Source organism: Nannospalax galili, unplaced genomic scaffold, assembly GCF_000622305.1.
Source record: "Nannospalax galili isolate Female #2095 unplaced genomic scaffold, S.galili_v1.0 scaffold1483, whole genome shotgun sequence".
Classification (NCBI taxonomy): Eukaryota; Metazoa; Chordata; class Mammalia; order Rodentia; family Spalacidae; genus Nannospalax; species Nannospalax galili.
In genome coordinates, this window is record NW_008350011.1 from 177,497 (window position 1) to 182,685 (window position 5,189).

A 5,189-nucleotide genomic window follows, 5' to 3' on the forward strand; every position below is an offset into this window, starting at 1 on the left:
GAAAAACTCAATAATCCAATTTGAAACAGGAGAAAGTCTCACAAGAAAAATGAATGAAATAGAAAATAGAGTATCAACACCAACGATAATGTTCAAGAACTGGGTCACATAGGAAAAGAATCTGAAAAACATAAAAATCCAGAGGAATGCAGAAAATGTGGGATTCCACGAAAAGACCAAATTTGCATGTCACAGGCATAAAGAAAAGAGAAGAATCTTAGATCAATGGCATGGAGCAGATCTTCAATGGGATTGTAAAAGAAAAATATACGTACAGATACAGGAAACACACAGAACACCAAATACACAGGACCAGAACAGAAACTCCTCACAGCACATCATAGTAAAACACTAGATGTACAGAACAAGGAGAGATACAAAGGGTGCAAGCGATAAACAACAAATCACGTGTGAAGGAAAATGGCAAAGACAGTTCAGGATTTAAAAAGTGAATTCAGAATTCACTGAGTTTTCAATGCGAACTATGAAAGCCAGAAGAGCCTGGACCAAAGTATTCTAAGTTCTAAATGATCATAGATGCCAACCCAGAATATTTTACCCATATAAGCTGTCTATCGTTGTTGAGGGGGAAAGAAAAATTTTTCATGACATGAATAGGCTGAAAGAATTCCTGTTCACCAAACCAGATATACAGAGAATACTCAAAGCAATACAAAAGACTGAAGAAATGAAGGACTATAGCCAAGAGGCTACAGAAAGAAAACATAGGAATGTATAACTGTGGAAAAAAAAGTAGGACCCAGAACACAAACAGAAATTAAAATGACAGTAACCATACACATTCAATAATAACTTTAAATATCAATGGCCTCAACTCTCCAGTCAAAACACACCGGATAGCTGAATGGGTTAAGAAACAAAATTTTGTAGTGGGGTATTGAAGTCACCAACTATTGCTGAACTGAGGTTAATCCATGTTTTAAAGCCTGTAGTATTTTTTTAATGAAATTGTGTGCGCCAGAGTTTGGTGCATATATGTTCATGATTGTAATATCTTCTTGGTTAATTGTTCCTTTGATTAGAATGAAGTGACCCTCTTTATCTCTTCTGATTAGGTTTTTTTTTTTACGTGCATGAGTGTATTGCCTGCATGTAAGTGAGCGCACCCGTGTCATGTGATGATGTGGAGGTCAGAAGAGGGTTTTGGATCCCCATGGAACTGGAGTTAAGGATGGTTCGTAGCGGCCATGTGGGTGCTGGGAATCAAACCCAGATCCTCTGCAAGAGCAGTCAGTGCTCTTAACCACTGAGCCATCTCTCCAGCTCCCTCTTCTGATTAGCTTTAAAGAGTCTATTTTGTCAGGCATTAGAACTGCAACACCTGCTTATTTTTTAAAGCTGTTTGCTTGGAATAGTTTTTCCCACCCTTCCACACTAAGGCAGTGCTTTCCTTGAAGCTGAGGAGTTTCTTGAAGACAACAAAATAATGAATTTTGTTTTCTAATCCATTCCACTAGCCCGTGTCTTTCAATAATAACTTTAAATATCAATGGCTCCAATTCCCCAGTCAAAGACACAGACTAGTGGAATGGATTAGAAATGTGTGTTGGTTATAATCATTTTAACTTATGTTCTTAGTCCTATTTTGTATTTCCATAATTACAACTTCATTTTTTTCTATAACCTCTTGAGTATAATCATTCCTATCTTCAGTCCTTTGTATTGCTTCAAGTATTCTTTATGGGACTGATTTCGTTGACATGAATTCTTTCAGTCTATTTGTTTGTTTGGAAAATTTTTCATTCCCCTCAGATTCTGATAGTTTGCATTGCTGGGTAAAGTATTCTGGGCTGGCATCAATGGTCATTTAAAAGCGTGAATACTTTGGTCCAGGCTCTTCTGGCCTTTATGCTTTGTATTAAAACAACTGTAATCTGATGAGTTTTCCTTTATATTTAACTTGTTTTTCTCTGGCAGCTTTCAGTACCTTCTCTTTGTTCTGTACATTCACTGTTTTTACTATGATATGCTGCAGGGAGTTTTGCTTCTGGTTCTGTCTATTTGGGGTTCTGTGTATCTTTTTGTATCTGTGCAGCTATGCTTTCCTTAATTTGTGGAAACTTTCTCCATAATCCTGTTGAACATCTGGTCCATACCACTAACCTGAGATTCTCCTCCGTCCTCTATGCCTATGATACATAGATTTGGTCTTTTCGTGGTGTCCCACATTTCCTGTGTATTCTGTTCCCTTTTTTTCAATTTTTCTACTTTTCGTTTGAGCAAAGTTCTTCAGCTTTGTCACCTGGTCTTGGTATTCAGTCTTTTCTGTCTTCCATTTCACTCAATCTGCTTCTGGAGCTTTCTCACATCATTTCAAATTGACTTACTGAATTTTAGATTCCATCTTCTTTCTGGCTTGGGTTTTCTTTACTATTTCTCTTTTTTGGGAATCCCTTTTCAAATCCTGAATTGTTTTGTAATTTCATCCAACCATATTTGCATTTATTCGGCCTTCAGCCAGGAGTTTATTCCTGTCCTCTTTGAGTTTTTGGAGTTATCTGTGTATTTTCGATCATGTTTGTTATTCTTCTTTTAAATTCTCTGTCCTGGGGTTCCTTTGGCTGCTTCTCATCTTAGTTCACTTCTGTAGGATTGGTGGGTTATGTTGGGGACACGTTCTCTTTGTTTTACACATCATTTGTGTTTTTGTGTTGTCTTTTGGGCACATTTATTTCTTCTTTTGATTGTGTCTGATAGGAAATTCCAGTTAGTCTTTGTTTAGCTGAAGTTTGGTTTATATATTTATATATTTATACGTTGATGTAGTTTGATTCCTTTTTGCTCAGGTATAAATAGTTGGGCTGTGCTTCAGGGTCTCACTTTTGATTTTTTTATTGGTGGGACAGGATGATTGCAAGCTGATTAATGTGCTTTCTGGTTTGCAAAAGGAATTCAAAGCTAAGGAGGTAGGTAATAGAGCTAAAGTTATTGTGGGACACGGTGGGTGGGGTCTGGGTTAGGAGGCTAGTCCAGAGATCAGAAGCTGGAAGAGCAGGAGTGGGACTAGACCCAAGACTGGAAGGGGGCCAGCACAGGGAGAGAATAGGGCTTCTCGGGGTGAAGCAGGCAGATTCTGACTTACCAGGGGAGTATACAAGTCTCTGGAAGGCAGATGTTAGGGGCAGGGACGAGGCAGGGGTAGCAACAGTCTGGGGAGGTTTAATAAACCAGGCAGAGTAGGCGTGGGCCTTCAAACTGAAAAATGCAAGTAGTCTCCATGCATTCTATAGGCTCACAATGAAATAAAGCTTAAAATAAATAGCAAAAAAAGCTCTAGTAACTACATGAAGTCATGGAGATTAAACAACACTTCTGAATGATGAATGGGTAAAAGGAGCAATTAAGAAAGAAAGAAAAATATTCCTAGAGCTAGGTGAAAATGAAAATACAACACAACAAAACCTCTGGGAAATTTTAAAAACAGTCCTAAGAAGGAAGTTTATAGCCAGCCTTGACGAATGAAATTTCTTACCATTTGCTAAATATGGATCCTCATATTTACAGACAAGCATACTGTACACCACTCATCAGAGAAGCATTTTTTGCAACAGATGGAGGCTATTGCAGAATTTCACAGCTGGTCAGACACAGAGAACATACATCTGAGAGATATCCAGTCCTAGGTGACACATCTACAGTTGAACCTCTACACCTAAAGCTCATGGAACATAGCGGAACAAAGGACAGAGAGAAAACAAATGCGTCCCTCAACTCTTACGAGTGAAACTTCCTTATACAACAGAGTGCAATGCCACAACTGGCCATGTTTTAAATAATAAGAGACTGTAGAGTGTAAGATAAGATTCTTATGTTGAACCTCACCTACCCACAGCTCAGGGACCATTGCAGAAGAGAGGACTGAAAGACTATAAGAGCCCGGGCTGGTTCATGAACACAGGGAAGCAGAGGCTTCCAAGCCACTGGAATCTTGCACATGTGAACTTGCAGCAACAGTGGCATTGGGCACAGGACCCATGCCAAGTCAATTGGACGGTGGCCTAGAGTGGAGCAAGAGAAATGGGTGGCAGGCCAGCCCTAGACTGAGAACTATTGGAGACTGATTACTGCTGGGTGAAGGAGAGTATGTCTTTTTTATGATGTCTGGATGGGCTGGCTAGACTCCAGTGGATGAATTTTCACTGAAGGGCATCTGGGTACAAATGCTTAACTGGATAGGACTTAACACATATGGTGGAATGCATGAGGTCTGGTGTGGGGTTGGCGGGGATGGATGGGGGACGGGGTCTAAATTTGATTGGGAACTGTTGTATGAAGTGTACAAACGCTCAATTAAAAAATTTCTTTAAAAAGAGTTGACTCTTACCACGATTTACAATCAGACACTCCCTGCAAATGGAGGCTTCTAGTAAACACTAATGTATAGGAGTACTTTCACGATTATTTTCCTCTGAAAGTTGGTAATGTGTCCACAATATTTCTAAGTGAATTGTATGAACCTTTCGAGCACTCCCTTGTTCTGTTTAGACAAGAGGCATCAACTCAGCACTTCAGCATGAGAGCAAAATGCAGGCACATACAGCCAAACAGGCAGAAAGCCCAGAGACTGGATATATCTCAGGACAAATGATGAGAGGACTAAGTACAGCATCTTCACTTACAGCTGCCTCTTCTTTCAGCTTAGCTTTGAGGTCACACAATCATGCCTCCCTATTAATAAGGAAACGCTGCAGTCTAGGTTCCCCTGTTGGTTCAACTTCTTTATTCTTGTCTGTACTGAGCTCAGGCTGCAGGAACAGTCAAGGTCTCATGTTTTCTACTCCCTCTGTTCTGTTTCTCCTTCAGCCATATGAATCCAGGTAAGTTCCAGAACTTTCTAAATATCTGACCCAGGTGGAGATACAGGGTCTGAGGATAGATGTATTCTAGATCTGAGGGATCAACAGCAGGAGGCCATCCTTCAAGTCAGTGGCTTACAGTCAACAGTCTTCAATCTCAGATTGAGCCCTGGACCTACTGAACAGTAGTCATGTAATTAGGCTAAATTATTTATCCAAGAAATGGGGATTTCAATTCTTTTCTTCACGGGTATATTGTGAGGAATAAATTAAAGTGAGAGCCTTTTGTAAATCATTCTCTATATCCCTAGGCTTCATTCACACCACAGCACCTCTGCCCTCACCTATGACAGTTTTATGCAATCTATAACT